Source organism: Schistocerca americana, chromosome 4, assembly GCF_021461395.2.
Source record: "Schistocerca americana isolate TAMUIC-IGC-003095 chromosome 4, iqSchAmer2.1, whole genome shotgun sequence".
NCBI classification, from domain to species: domain Eukaryota; kingdom Metazoa; phylum Arthropoda; class Insecta; order Orthoptera; family Acrididae; genus Schistocerca; species Schistocerca americana.
Window position 1 is genome coordinate 390,840,779 of NC_060122.1, and position 17,067 is coordinate 390,857,845.

The following is a 17,067-nucleotide window of genomic DNA, read 5'->3' on the forward strand; positions in this document are numbered from 1 at the left end:
TGAACGCGGGATCTTTGCTGCGACGACCTCACGCTCTACCAACTCACCCACGCGAGATCTACAAAACTGTCACCCACAGATACGCCTTTCCTGTGTTCCCTAGTTCTGCTGTTACTTTCAATTACCGTTTACGCATGTTCTACTGGACGACAGGACTTAGCACGAACTAAGTCGGTGTTTTGGTTGTTACTCAGTCAACACAACAAGGTTTGGTACCGATCTAAGTGTCTGGCATATGGAGGTTTGGGCGTTAGGTAAAGCTGGTGGCAGTCGGAAAAGAAAGAAATGATATTTACAGGAGGGCAGAACCGACGATACATCACTGACATTCAGGAACAATAATGGGCCCAGAACTGACCCTTGTGACTCCTCAGAGAACATGCTTCCAGAACGATTTTGCATGCCCACTGAAAATACTCACCATGAATCCCAAAACATTGTTGATACTGATGGAAAATACTGTCGTTTTACGTCGAGTAGTCTTGTTAGGTTGTTCATATACTGCCTAAATTTTAACTAATACTGTGCCCTGAAATGGTTTTTAACGGATATCAACAAAACAACTTTATCCATATCTCACACAGACACTCTACTAGTCGGCCTAGATAACGTAAACAAATAACAATTATTCCACGACAAATATACATGAGTGTCCAGCAAGGCACGAAGTCACGCACTACTAGCGACACATGCGGAAACTAAGATTTATTTTTGTCTGTGACATAGTATATCACAAGCAAATTAAAAATAGTTTCAGTCTTCTTCTTCTAAACAAGATTTTTTGGATGTTCTTTCGGTTGTAAGGTTAATGCTGGAACTGAAAATTGTTTTCAGTATATTCCGAACTGGCAGTCTCTCGGCCTCACTGGGATTTGGCTGAAAAGAACATACCTCAAAACAACCCATTGCGCCCATAAAGGCGAGGATGAGCTTTACAAATTATTTTTATATGCTACGGTCTTTCTGTAGCTACATGTCAATCAACTAAACCAGTCCCTTCTAGTGGTTCTCCAACGTACGTTACTTGATTTCAAATTCTATTACTGACAATTGCTATGAACTACAAAGTTTATGGTAGACTGGCAGCATGGTGTCTTTTTTTCTCGTACCTACCGAAAGTGATACACGGACTATTGTCGAGTTCGCGCTTTTTTTAAATTTTATTTTTCAGCCTAACCCCAGCCAGCTGCGTGCGTGACAAAGGAGGTACCCAAATGGGAGCATATTATCAATTACTCACTTTCTAGATAACCAAGGAATACTTCCGAGACACCTTGGTCGCATCTGGGGACTGCAACAAGTTTTAATTTGCTTTTGGTACGATAGTATCTGGCCAAAAATACGACGTGTTGTGTGTAATTGCTTGGCTTGTGACTAATTGTAACAACCTCGGATTGGTCCAACATCCGCTTGGGTGCCACGAATAAAATAAGCATATTTTTTTTATAAAGTTACTGCAATGACTGCAAAAGAGAGAGGCCGCAGTCTGAACGATCACGTTGTAACACACATGCGAGTCTTTGGTATATTTGTGTGCGACGCCGAAATGAATTTTGCTTTAGGAGAACATTGTTTCCCTGCTTAGGATGTATTTCATTTGCCATAACGTTCGGGTTTAGCTGGTTTCAATCATTTACCCATTCTCAAACAAACGTACTCGGGTAGAACATGTAGAATGTCCCGCAAGGTTAAAAAAAAGGAGCATCTCCACCGGATGACATACTTTACCAGCGACGTAATACAGTCACATTTGAATAACGGACGGCTATCAACACCTAGAACGGAATGCGTGCTATACATATGTACAAGCGGGTTCTATCATTCCATTAGACAGTCTCCATCGCATAGTAATTACTGTAACTGGCAGTCGACGCAGATATCCTAGCTCCGATCAGCAGGACCATTAGATTCTCCTGACAAGATACGTCCTGGAGCGAGGCCAACAGAACACCTGCATCATAAATATGCAATACCCATGAGACGCAAATCGCCGAGGAAGAAGTGAATCATACAGTTTTCCATTCGATGGAATTTGTTCTGCGGGTTACCCGCTACGGTTCTGTCATCCTCTCATTTGCATCGCTCAACAATCTGTTTTCAGGTCACTATGCGGTCTGAAAAACCACAACACCTGCGAGTCGAAAAGCAGCCACTAGAGAAGACTTCCCGTACGTGTCTGGACACAGGCCAGCGCTCAGAATGCTAATTAGGAAACTGGCGGAAAAGCTCAGCGCCATGGCCAAACACAATACTGGCACAAAGTCAGCCTTTTACGCATTTCGTTTCCACACTTGCTTCTGAAGTATTACATGCAACGGTAACAAGCAAAAAAGTCAACTGAAAATGGCCTACTCAGCTAAAACTATATGTCACTTAGGTAGTCAACGGCACACGTCCTCTACCGTTGCAAAATGAATGGCTGCATCAACCAGCCTTTGGTACGCCAGCTTTCCTAATCGTGTTCTCCCGAATTCCAAAATGGCTGCTTTCCAGGTTTCCGATGTAGATATCTGCTGTAACAATTTCCAGAGCCTAGTCCGTTAAAACCTCCGTCTCAATGTAGTACAAGAGGTGTACGTCTTTCCACAAATTAATCTAAAATCGCAGATGAATTTCAAGTTTAATGACTTGAAAAAGGGAGTAAATGAAATTGCCGACAGCGTTTTCTGTTTTTACAGGCTCTACTTACACAAGAAAAGAGCTACTCAAGGACTCTGGGAATCCAAGAGTTACCGGTTAATGGATGGATCGAAACAAAATCGGTGTTCGTTCCTGCACTGAAAATTGCTCAGCGCAACAGAAACTCACGCAGTTTTTTGAGGAAATCAACTAACGGGCCACAAATCAATAAATTCATACAACTTGGTCACATGTTAAAACGTCTTAAGAGACGTTAGCCACTTTAAATTTCATATTATTTTTTTAGCGGATACAAAAATTAAGACACAGCTTTTATGGAAGGCAGAGAACAGTCCTTTCGAACCTAATCTCTCAATCTCTCCAAACAATCAATAGAAATCACTGTCGAAATCTTGAATCGCTTTGAAATCAAAACTAGCGTCGGACAAAGTAATGGACTTCTCCACATCTTTTTAACCGTGTTTTGGAAAAAGCCACAAGATAATGGAGGAAGACTCTGAACCAAGAAGAGGGGATTGAAAAACGGTTCAGGATAGCGCCCAAACCGAAAGAGGTAAATGTTGATTGCTTGGCCTTTGCAGATGACCTAGTCATCAGCAGCAATCATAAAAATTGATCGACTTGCAGCGATCGCTGAAAAAGTAGCATTGCAGGTCTCCTCTGAGAAGACAGAACGCATGACAGACATCAGTGATATACCAGAATAGACAATTTTAAACCACGGGGAAGATTAATATTGTGAAGATATTTAGATACCTAGGTGACTTAACGCAACAGAATGGCTTAGAACAGGAACGATGTATCTCAGGATCTGCAAACTGGACCGAGCATATTACCCAACGAAAAATTTCTATAACAAGAAGTCGCTGAACATTGGAGCTAAGTCATGACACTATGGCGCTTCTGTCAAATCGGAAGGATTACATACTTCGGAGGTTTTGACTTTGAACAGACTAGGACTAGACAATATATTAGTCAAACGAGAACGCAGGACATTAAGGAAGATTTTAGGCAACGGATGGGTTCATGGGTACAATGTTTGAGATCAAACGAGGAAGTCTGCACAAAGATAGAACTAATAACATCATCAGTTAAAAGGAAAGGTCGTTTTTCTGTGGGCACATCTTCAGAAAGTCCGATGACTGCTGACAAAGAAAATCTGAAATTTCATGAGGTTCAAAATGGTTCTGAGCACTATGGGACTTAACTTCTGAGGTCATCAGTCCCCTAGAACTTAGAACTACTTAAACCTAACTAACCTAAGGACATCACACACATCCATGCCCGAGGCAGGATTCGAACCTGCGACCTTAGCGGTCGCGCGGTTCCAGCCTTTAGCGCCCAGAACCGCTTTGCCACTACGGCCGGCGAAATTTCATAAGGCCAAAGGCAGAAACATTAAGGTGGTTCCAACAATGTGATAAAGACCTAAAGCAGAAGTCAGTAACTCAGAGGGCAAAATCATGGATAATAATGAATACAGACGAATGGTGAAGAGCTAGCGGGATTTTATGCTGGTAAAATAACTCAAAAGACTGATTATCTGTCGGAAGACCGGACTGAGTAATGTGCTAAAGAGGTACTGGAAGGACATCAAAGCAAAGAGCTAACTCTTAGTCCACAGTTCTAATGTAAAAGAAAATGTACAGAAGATTTGAACGACCGACAAAAAGACACGGTTGTGGCTTTCTTAATAAAGACGCATTCGATTATCGTCATGGTACAACGATATAGATTTTGTGTTCTCACACTTGGTCGTAGTACAAATTAATACAAGAGATAAATTTTCCGATTGGCTACGATCGTTGCAGCTATTTTGAGAATGAAACTGTCTACAGATTGATTAAAAATAGCCGGCCAGGGTGGCCGAGTGGTTCTAGGCGCTACAGTCTGGAACCGCGCGACCGCTACGGTCGCAGGTTCGAATCCCGACTCGGGCATGGATGTGTGTGATGTCCTAAGGGTAGTTAGGTTTAAGTAGTTCTAAGTCTAAGGGACTGATGACCTCAGAAGTTAAGTCCCATAGTGCTCAGAGCCATTTGAACCATTTGATTAAAAACAACGCACACAATTTGATGTGGCACATAGAAACTGGGGGTCGCAGTCACCAGGAGAGGGCGCTACGGTCACGTTGTGGTCTGGCGTTGTCGGAGACTGTTTAATTGGACCGTACATTCTCCCGGACTGACTTGATGGTCGCACTTATCTCGTATCCCTACGAGAGGTCCTGCCGTACATGCTGAAAGATATTCGACGTCGCATTCGATATCAGCAATACGGAGCCCCCGCGCATTTCAGCGGACAAGTAGGGCACATCTGCAGGGAAACTTTCCCAGCTGCAGGATTGGTCGCGGCGGGTCTGTCGCATGGCCACCACTATCACCCGATGTGTCACCAATCGATTTTTTCCTGTGGCAGTATCTGAACGGCTTTGTGTATAAAATACCTGTTACATCGGCTGAGGACCTAGGGGGCAGTACTGTTGCGGCAGCAGCAGGATGTCTTCGATATACACCAGGTATCTTTGTGAGGGTGCTCCGTCCAATGCAGTGTCGATGTCAGGGGCATTTCGTGTAGTGAGCGTCCATTTGTAGCATGTGACGAAATACCTGCAAGGCGATTTTGTACCCCAGAATGGCCTTTGTGATTACTGATCCATTTCGTATGCCCGATATGCGATGTAAGTTTGTAAACGTTTCTTTGACTCACCCTGTAGATCAGTTAATATATTTCTTTATGTATGAGCCATTCGTAAATTAATACATCAGCGATCTAGAGTGCTTTATTAAAGTAGTATAAATTATCACAGCTATTTCCGTCTCCCAGTCATCTGTAACGAAGGAATGTTTCATATTAACAGAATCTTCCGTCGGTTCTTGGTAGAAAAACATTCTAATAAATGAAAAGCACCAGTTTGCTTTTGGTCTACAATATTACTTTTATTGTTAACCGGTTTTCGGCTTACAAGGCCATCTTCAGACATTTACTGAGTATTATGACCAAAGAAGTCACAATGTTTGCAAACAACATTGGAAGAGAAGTAACATGTCTAGACTGAAGTAGAAACATACAGTAAGTAACATCTTCCCGTTTTCCTGTATTCATTAAGTTCTTTTGTTTTGTTGAAGTTGGCTAAAAAAATGGCTCTTAGCACTATGGGACTTAACATCTATGGTCATCAGTCCCCTAGAACTTAGAACTACTTAAACCTAACTAACCTAAGGACACCACACAACACCCCGTCATCACGAGGCAGAGAAAATCCCTGACCCCGCTGTTGAAGTTGTCTTTTTATTCCATATAGACTGTAGTTTCAACAGCTAAGGCTTTCTGTTAACTGGTACTTGTATTACTGTCCATGTTTAACACCCCTTGTAGTTGTCTCATCAAATATTGTTCATATTTTACTTTGTTCATTTATTTAATACAAACTGTTACGCAGCCACGGTTTGGATTATAATGTTAATGTTAAAATGCAGTACCACCACACTTCCAAAAACTGCATTTACTGTAGGTTCCCTCAAACGCCTCCATTTTCCTGCATTTATTTATTTCTGTTTATCGTATTAATATTGCTTTGATATTGATATTCCTTATGTATTCTGTAGTTACATTGATAATTGTCTCTTCTTTTAATTGGTTTGGTTATCACTCTCCATGTTTCATACCTCCTGATGTAGCCTTGTCTAGTACTAATTTTATTCTATTTTATTAGTTTTGTTTATTAATAGAAACTGTTATGTTGGCATGCTATTCCTATTTTGTGTTAAAGGTTTTCCTGTCTACTCCATTGTTATTTATTTACTGTTCAATTTTTATTTTTTCATTGCATTACCACCACTCTGTCAAAGATGTTACTTGCTGTATGTTTCTACTGCAGTCTAGACATGTTACTTCTCTTCCAATGTTGTTTGCAAACATTGTGACTTCTTTGGTGATAATACTCAGTAAATGTCTGAAAATAGCCTTGTAAGCCGAAAACCGGTTAACAATAAAAGTAATATTGTAGACCAAAAGCAAACTGGTGCTTTTCATTTATTAGAATGTTTCATACTTAACGACAGGATCTAGAACCAAGTAGGTAGGCCTTATTTTCCGTTGATGTACTCGTTTTCACAAACATCTGACGATGTAACAGAGTTTACATAAATCAAAATGCGAAACAAAATTAATTGTAATACAGCGCAGACCGAGGAGTCAGTTACTTGACATAACATAAAATTACGGCTTCGTGTCCCACAAAACCGTCAGGAACGATAGAAATACTGAAGATTCCAGGACAATGTCTCTGAACACGACACGGCCTATTTCTTTCTCTATCCTTCCTCAGTGCGAGCTTGTACTCCATTAGTAATGATGTCGTTGTCGACGAGTCGTTAAATCGAATCTCCTTTCTTCACTGTCACATAAAGTACGAGTCCAGTTAAGTAATTCGCGTCTTCGACCGAAGTGCTACGTGAAGTTACATGTGAGATGTGTTCTTGAACTGTTTCATACGTTTCCCCTTAACTGACCACTTGTTCTCAGATTTATTTCACTAACACCCATCTGGATTACTTGAACGTGCAGCTGGGAATGTAATACTGAGAACATCTTCCGCATTCTCGTTTCTCAAGAACGCAACTATTAATAGCCACTCGGCAGCCGAGACATTGAGCCGCTAGAAAAATGCTGTTTGCCATGTTGTGTTTCCTCAGTGCCAACCACACGCATCAAGTCCTTACATAGCGGTAACGTTGCATGGATCTCTAAGGCGTCACGTACACAATTTCCCAGCAGCGTTGCGCCAGATTCCATGTTAACGGGACGTACTTGTGTTGATAGTCACGGCTGACGAAAGTGGCGCTAAAAACGGCAGAGAGTGTGCGCATAGCGCTAGAGTCACGGGGAAAAAAGGCCGTGGGCAGAGTGTTTCAGCGAGGACAGGAATGTTTCCTTGTACGGACGGGAAGCCGTGATCTCTACTGCTGCTGTGAGGTTTCCTATGTATTCTTAGCACAGTTGCGGGCTGCTTATGTCCTCCTGTATCAAAAACTGGAATTTCATTGCAGAAGGAAGGAAGAAAGATTATGGTTTAGCGTCCCGCCTACAATGAGCTGATTACAGACGGAATACAAGCTCAGATTGTTTCAGGCCTGTGCACGGAAATCGGTCGCGCCTTTTCATGGAACCATCCCGACTTTCGCATGGACTGATTTAGGGAATCACGGAAAATCCAAATCCGGATGGTCGGACGCGGGATTTGAGCCATCGACTTTCCGAATGTGAGCCTAGTGTGCTAACCACTGCACCACCTCGCTCGGTGAATTTTATACAAAACTGAGGAAGAAAACTGCCATTCCACAAGCAATCTTCAAATGCAATTGGCGATAATGTTATATAGCCGGCCGGGATGGGCGAGTGGTTCTAGGCGCTACAGTCTGGAATCGCGCGACCACTACTGTCGCAGGTTCGAATCCTGCCTCGGGCATGGATGTGTGTGATATCCTTAGGTTAGTTAGGTTTAAGTAGTTCTACGTTCTAGGGGACTGATGACCTCAGAAGTTAAGTCCCAGAGTGCTCAGAGCCATTTGAACCTTTTTGATAATGTTATATATTTTGTTACTATGAAGTCGCTGCATACTTTTTCAGGATCTTTCATTCGACATTTCCTGCATCGAGTGCATGTCTATGTACATCGTCATACCTCTGATGTCTTCAGTCCATGGTCCCTTGTATTTCTCGTCCCAATGATCCCCTCGTTCTTCGTGTCTGTCTTTCAAAACTCGAGCCAATTTCACATTTCTATAGGTCACTTTTTCTCTTTTAAGCTTCTCAGATCTCTATATCACAGCAGCCAGTTTCGTTGTGTCCTGTCAACAGTATATCCTGACATCTCTTTTTTTTTGTTAATGGTTGTATATGGGATATGCTCCAGTCGCGATAATCCCAGCATAGTCATCTCCAGGCTTTATATTTTCCTCTGTATTATTATTACTTTTTTTTTTTGCGTATGTTTCATATTTGTGAGGTGTAATGGGGGATACCCTCATAATCTACGATATATATTCTTATTAAGGTCATTTCTTATGGATTTTGCTCAACCATATTCCACGTACCCTCAAAGAAAAATTTGGATGATTTATTTAACAGAAAGAGCTTCACAAATTGAGAAGTCAATAACGCGTATGTTCAACTCTGGCCCTTATGCGAACAGTTATTGAGCTTCGCATTGATTGACAGTGTTGTTGAACGTCCTCCTCAGGGATATCGTTCCCACTTGGGTCCAACTGGCGCGTTAGATCGTCAAAATCCCGTAGATGGTTGGAGGGCCCTGCCCTTCGTGCTGGAAACGTTCTCAGTTAGGCGGAGATCCGGCGATCTTCCTGGCCAAGACAGGGTATGGCAAGCACGAAGACAAGCAGTAGAAACTCTCGCTGTCTGCGGGTGGGCATTATCTTGCTGAAATGTAAGCCCAGCGTGGCTTGCCGTGAAGGGCAACAAAATGGGGAGTAGAATATCGTCGACGTACCCCTGTGCTGTAAGAGTGCCACGGATGATAACCAAAGGGGTTTCGCTATGAAATAAAACGGCACCCCAGACGATAACTCCTGGTTGTCGGCCCGTAGGGCGGGCGACAGTCGGACTGGTAGCCCACCGCTATCTGTGGCGTCTCCAGATATGCCTTCGCTAGTCATCGGGACTCAGTTCGATGCGGAACGCATCACTGAAGACAATTCTACTCCAGTCAATGAGACCTGAGGCCGAAGACGTGTCTCAAGAAACCATTTTGGCTTACGTTTCAGCAGGATAATGCCCGCCCACACAGGGCAAGAGTTCCTACTGCTTGTTTTTGTGTTTGCCAAATCCTACCTTGGACAGCAAGGCCGCCAGATCTCTCGCCAACTGAGAACGTTTGGTGCATTATGGGCAGGGCCTTCCGAGCACCTCAGGCTTTTTACGACCTAACGCGCTAGTTGTACATAATTTGGTGCGATATCCCTCAGGAGGGCATCCAAGAACTCTATCAATCAAGAACAAGCTGAATAACTGCTCGTATAAGGGACAGGGGTGGACCAACGCGCTACTGACTTGCTCAGTTTGTGAAGCTCTTTCTCTCCAACAAATAAGCCAATTTTTCTCAATGTGTAATCATTTGTTTGGCTGTACATGTGCATCACATCTGCCGACTTCCGTCCCATTCGATAATTCCTTCGCAGTGTGCCTTTTTTTTGCCTTAGAGTGTAGTAGTTACACGACCTCCACTTTCATCGGATGTCCCTTATCCTTTTCTTAGCCTACAGTTATGTGAGAGTCCTATTCCTCATATTCTTCTCCAAGCTTCCGCGTCATTTAATTAATGTCTTCGGCATTTCCAAGATTTGCTACCTGGAAATATGAAAAAAATATTGTGTCACCTCATGCAGCCACATTATTCTCCAGTTACTAACACCCGATTAGACGTACAGGCTACTTCAAGAAGGTTGACTCGATTTCACAAGACTACATCTGTGAGACGATATTGACTTGGGACATGTTCAAGAGAAGTACAGCTACAAGCAGAATCTCATTAGCATTCATGAACTCTGAGAGGCTTTCTGTTTTTCGACGACGTAATATTATTTGGTAATAATCTCCTGTAATTATCTGAACGATAACCACATAAGTCATCCTCTTTAACAGCCGTACAAATATAACAATTATATAGGTCAAACTGACGCTTGAGCTATTGCACCAACGCAGCACCAACATATTGTTACCAAGGCCGTTTCTGTCTTCGGCGGGTAATTTTTCACCTGGGCTTGTAGTGCGCCTTTAGAACTATTCGTTTGCCGTGGAAACACGATAGGCTCTTTCTTTGTCATGGTTTAATGCTCCGTCGATCGTGAAGCCGTCAGGAAAAAGTAATAGCTGACACTTGTCAGTGACCGCAGAACGAATCGGCTCTCGAGACGCTGAAGAAATCTGTTGTCAAAAGCAGTGATTCAGGGATTCCCTGGCAAGAAAGACCTAAATGAGGGTGGAATTCGCTGGATGCAACTTCAGTGCCTCCGATTTATGATTCTAACGTTAATTGTTGTTGTTGCGTTTTTCGTTGTCATCTAAAATTACCTTTACATTTATAGCGCACGGCAACTACTTACTCGAAAAGTAAGTAATAGATAACCGACAGATTATGATACATGATTCATAACGTGCTGGTCCATCTTTGGAACGCAGTACCTTAGCGATCCTTTGTTGCATGGATTCGACAAGTCTATGGTAGGTTTCCAGAGGAACGATTTAAAAAATTCCTGAACTTCGTCCACAAAATTATCCTGCTGGTAGATGCCGTTAGCCTGGATGACGGCGTATCCGGGCTCGACTTTGGACCTGTTATAACAAGGAACGTGATTCATTCGACCGGGTGGCACGTTTCATTGATCCACGGTCCAGTCTCGATGAGGTCGTTCCCACTACAGTTGAAACTGACGATGGGTTTCGGTCAACATGGGAAAACGTAGTGGACCTTCGACATGGTGTAACAAGAAAGCCGATTCTTTCATCCAAATGACACTTTCCACCAATCCACAGTACAATGTCGATAATATGGTGCACTCTGCCATCGAATTTTGAGGATCTGTTGCGGTCAACCTGGGAACGCGTAGTGGCCGTCTGCTGCGAAGACTCAGCGTCAGCTACGAGCGCTGAACGGTGGGCTCCGAAACTCCTATGCCTGCAGCAGCATTGTACACTGTCGTCAGTTGTACAACAGATGGCCGTCGAGCCTCCGACTTCCACTTCCTAAGAAGAGGTGCGGGCTTCCAACACGTTGTCGCCTGTTCGTGGTTTCTTCAGCCACTTCCAAGGGCGTACCCAGGATCTGAACTGGGGGGGGGGGGGGGGGGGGACAGGTCATACTAGTCTCAGGAAACAAGGACTCGAGACAACATACAGCACTTCTTATTTAATAAAACAGTAAACTAGTAAAAAACTGCAAATATCTTCTAGGGGGGGGCAGCTGCCCCCCCCCCCCCCCTCTGCCCTCGCTGGATATGCCCATGGCCACTTCCCATATGCTCAATACAGTATCTCGCGAACAGCCGACGAGCTTCGTCGCTTCCGAGATTCTCCTTCCCAAACACAGGTCACAACACTCTTCCCTTTGTCGCAGTCGCGTTTGTCAGTAGAGTTCCCTATCTGCGACCCACATCGTCGCTCGAATGATTCTCGGACAGTCTCTGCTCTGCTTACACACTTTCCTTACCACGTCACGCGTCGGCACTGCCAACAGGCGGCATTTGTTCTCGCACATGGCAGTGATCACAATGTTTTGGCTCAGCAGTGTATTTTCTCAGTGCGAATTAATCTCTTTTCACACCACATCCGCGATCGGGATTGCTAAGTTTTTGTAGCAAGCAGTCGTCAGACCACGTGGCGGTCTTTACGAACACCGCTGCATCGAAAAACTTAACGTCACAAAACATATAACGGTGGCGACACAAATTCCTGGACGCCTTAATGTCTGTCACTGTCTTAGTTCAAAGATTCAGATCTGTCCTCAGTGGTTTATCGATTCAGTGTGAAGATGTTGCAAAGTGATCCGTCCGTCGGATATGGATGTAGTTTCTGATATTTCCTTTATGCTTTCAGATTCGGAGAACCGGCTCGCGATTGGTTCCAACCCGGGCCGTGGAACAAATTCGTGGGAGAGGGAGCGAGGCGCTCTATCGAACTCCGCCCGGGACACGTCTTCGGATGTCGGCCGTTCTGTAGTTCGCATTTTCCAATTTGGCTTTTGTATAATACAACCGAAATGCGTTAAGTGTAAGCGATTTAAGGTAGTAAACTCTTTAAAATGAACAAAGAAATGGTACAGAAACAACTCATGTCTATGCGTTTAGTCATCAAAAGTGTTTTTGAATTTTTTTGACAAATATTTCAAAAACGGCAGCTAATAGTATTTATAAATACTAACACACTAAACTACAAGCACTCGAATGACTTCCCTGTGGCCAAAAAACGCAAAATTACTTCTAATTGCTTGTCGATTGGGATCACTTGTCTCATTGCCATATTTGTTTTTTTCTATTTTCGTCGTATTAACATTAGTAAATACTTCTCGTCCGTTGTAGACATGTCAGAACATTGTCAATGTTGAAACTGAAGGTAATTTATAATGGATTAGCGGCAGCCAGTTGCTTTTATAGGCGGTTTTTTTTTTTTTTTGTGATGTGATTTCTAGATGTCTCACAGCCTGTCTTCAGATGTTTATGTGTATGTAAGCGTGGTAAACTTTTTTTTACGAATGGCGATGAAGAATATTGCAACGGAAGGTTTTAAGACAGCTGTTATAAAACGTCGTAAGTAAATACACAATGTTCACGACGCGTAAATAAATATAAACATCTTAAGAACGGGTGAACATAAAAAATGTGTCTGAGACATAATTTGTTGGCGTGGCATAACGGCACAGGGGTGCCACTCACATCGATGTGAAACCCCATAAACATGAACGTCACGGACGCTACAGTTTTTGATTTGATATGCTAGGAGCGCTGCCGTCGAGTCACGTGGTGAGGCGTTCCCCGAGCTAAGTCAGTACATGACCCGGGTCCGCTGGACGCCAAAGGTTGCCCACGCCTGCTCTAAACTTTGCCTTTGACTAGGACACTAAAGGCGAAGTCTATTGTTCTCACATTATAGTAGTAACGCACGTGTATCGTTATCTTGTGGATACCTCATGAGTCTTTGTGCAGTGTAGTGTTGTTGTTTTTGAATATCTTTCTAGAACATCGTAAAGGGTGGCAGGCTCTAATGAATTCTACGACCAAGGGACATTTATCTGTAACCTACATTTCCTAACGACTTCGTCGTGGACCGAGCATTAATGTAGCTTTCCGTGATGGCACGAAGAGAACACTACAAGGTGCGCTAAAAGGGGACGTTGAGAAATTCTCAGTTTGACACATACATGGCGTAAATATCAATGACTTTTTAAATTGGTACATTTTGTGCAATTTGTCTGTGTTCCTACAATCTTGACATGAATGATCTTGAACACCATATCGTTTTTGTTTATTGTTTATGGAAAAATAATCCAAAGTTGGTGATGTTCTATAAGAAAACTACTCATTCACTTTTTACAGACGTGAACCTAGCGCCTGATTTAAGTGTGGCTGTACTTTGCTTGGTGCTACACGTCAAGAACGTTCGAAACGTGTTACAACATATGAGAAAAAGCAGGATGCGATGTGAAACGGTCAGTTGTTGAAAGCGCGTAAAGCAGCAGATGTGTGTGAAGCAGCAGACGCCTTAGATACATCAGAAGAAAGAGTATGCTGGACTTTACACGAAGGATTGTCTACTCGAAAACTTTTTGCAAGATAGCTGCCACATTTACGGAATGCTGGATAAATGCAGATGTGAAGAACGAATGTTTATATTGTTTCACGAAGAATCCAATAGATTTTGCGCGCCGATATTGTTCTGTGAATAAGAAATGCGGCTGCGCTCCCTAAGAAGAATGGTTCAGGATTTAGCGCAGGTCATTAGCGCGCTATGAGATGATCAGGAATCTTACGTTATCAACTTCCCTCCCCTTGTCAGTCAATTACTGGATGTCACAATCGCATCCACCATCAATAATTGAAATACTTATCTACTTATCTTTGAGTCGAAGGTCCTAGCATCGTTGTGAATTAGACATCGCGATTAAGAAGCCGGGTGTTGGTGCAGTATACTCATTTTATTTTTCGCTTATGTGAAGATCACAAACTAAAACGAGGCACAGTTACTTCACCTACTAAGGAAATTCGCCAAATAAGAGTGTTCAAAAGTAAACTAACACCCCTAAATGAGGAACGCATCTGATGGCTAGCACAGAAAGGCGCAGTCGCTGCGAAACTGGTCCCGTCTTGCAGGTCGCCTTGCGAAATCACAGCGGACGTCAGAGAGGTCTCAACTTCACTCGGCTAACCGCGATTACAGCAGCACGTATAGGAAGTGTGTGACGTCTTACGCACGGGTGTTGTTAAGATATAATGCGTAGGCATATGTGAAACGATATTCAGCCAGAAACTGATTTAATAACTTTGAACAAGGCGTACGGAGCTTATGAAAATATTCCAGTGGTGATGGCCAAGGAATACCGTTACGTGCGATTATTTGCTCAGTACTCTCCGTCAAGGACAAGAAATATGTTAATGTTTCGTCGATATCGTGGACATCAGGTTTGCAGTGACAGCTGGGAAATTACGAAAATACGGACGCATTCGCCCACGATAATGTTTTTCGCTTGAAATGATTTACAATCCGTTTCTTAATGACTGGTGTTCCACAGGAATTAGTGAACCAGCAGAAGGTTGGAACGGTCACGAATACTGACAACGGCCGGGAAACGATGTGCTGACCACATGCTCCTCCATATTCGCATCCAGTGACCCCTACGGGGTGAGGATAAAATGGCGGTCAGTCAGTACCGTTGGGCCTGTTCGGACGGAGTTAAGATTTTTTTTTTATTTTTTTTACGGAAAGTTGTACAGACGTATCATTTAAGGCTATGATATGCGAGCGTATTAAATTGATCACAATTCGTAGTAAATTACGGGAAATTCAGACTATGAAATTGCAGAGGCATAGTCATTCTGTGACTGAGAAACACGTACTAAGGACGGTCCAGAAAACTATGCGATTGGTCTCAGTCTTCTGTAGTCGACTCGCGTTTCACATGAGCGACTAGTAGTTGCTTCTGCTTGCGTATGCTCTCTTGCAAAACATTAAATAAAACAGCCACGTTATTGTTGCTGGAATGGTGGTAGGAGGGTGAAATCTGTATTTTGAAACCGATATGTGCATCTCACAAAAATTCTTGTTGTACTCGTGTAGTAACGTAAGACCGCCACTCTATACAAAAATCTTTATACAAAAATAAAGGTGTGGACGTGTGTGCAACCATCAGCATATTAATATCATGGTTCAGCATTCAACTCGTTGTCGCTCTAAGGCTTTCTTTTGCATTACTTTTCTTTCACTTCCGGCAATTCTGACTGTACTGTAAGATCCCAAATTATAACGTGATTTCGATTCCACATATAGTCGTTCAAAGGCTGAAGAAGTCCTCAGACACCTTACCTCCAACAAGACCATGATTATTAAAGCAGTATCGTACTGAAACCAAGTTTGAAATGGATGTCACTTTTACTGCGACGGAAGACTTGTAAGTATCGACTCCAAAATATCTACATTTATTAAAATTACCATTTACAGATGTTTGAGAACCAACGACTGTCTATTCAGTATAAATACTGAACACTGCAACTAGTCACTTTTCTGAAATAGTTACTTTTTTTCCATAAGCCGGTTTTCGAACCGTTTCAGGCTCATTACCAGATGGTGCACAGGAATTGCATGGCTGTTTCAAAGCGAAATGCTGGGTGCAGGCTCTGTGACACGAAGATGAAACATACTATAATGCACTCCCGTGAGTACTGTTTATACAGCGACTTGGATCCTAAAACGAATTCTAATACTTACTGCGAAGTTATGGGCGGCTTTGTTGTTAATATCCATCAATCAACTTCCATTGTGGTGGACAGTTGGTAACTCATCACTCACTTTTCACAGGGTATATATATATCTATACTGTAGTTAAGGAACTTTTCCTCCATCCAACATGTGCCCTACAACTGTTGTTACAAACATCTTAATACGAAGATATGACATTGGTCTAGTTTGACGCAAATCAGCGGCCCGTTATTTGCGCGAAATACATGACCTTTGCGTAGACAACAAATGCCACATACCTCCACAAACCTACCAATAAACTGTCGGATATCTGATACGCAGAATCAGTGATGTATTTCGTTCCACAAAAGAACAAACAAGCTATTAAGCAGCTGCTCATAATGTTTTGGCTCATCAGTGTCTGTTAATGTAAGAATAGAAATAAGACGCCAGATAGTTTGAAGTTCGTTCTTGTAGTAATTTATTAACTTATTTTATTTTTCGCCATTCATGTTAACGCTAGTTTTGATTAAAGAACTTGACCATACATCGACTTAATTTCAAGCAAACAAAAACAAATAATGTTTCTGAGTAAAGTAGAACTATGTACGCTACGGTCGCAGGTTCGAATCCTGCCTCGGACATGGATGTGTGTGATGTCCTTAGGTTAGTTAGGTTTAAGTAGTTCTAAGTTCTAGGGGACTGATGATCTCAGATGTTAAGTCCCATAGTGCTTAGTGCCATTTTTTTAGATCTATGTAATATCTTTGTATTAAGATATTGGTAACAAGCAACAGTTATACAGCACTTGCTGGACGGCGGCAAAGTTTCGTAACTACGATAAATATACAAACATATCTTGTGGAACGTGAGTGATATGTTACCAAATGCCTATCACAATGGAAGCTGACAGATGGATATTAACAACGAACCCATTTTCTCAGTAAGTACAGGACACGTCTT

General features: G+C 42.6%; 1 protein-coding gene across 4 annotated transcripts in view; it reads right to left on the reverse strand.

Moving 5' to 3' along the window:
- Positions 1 to 17,067, reverse strand: part of LOC124613109 (nocturnin) — a 374,316-nt gene that overhangs the window by 96,410 nt on the left and 260,839 nt on the right. The window lies entirely within an intron of this gene.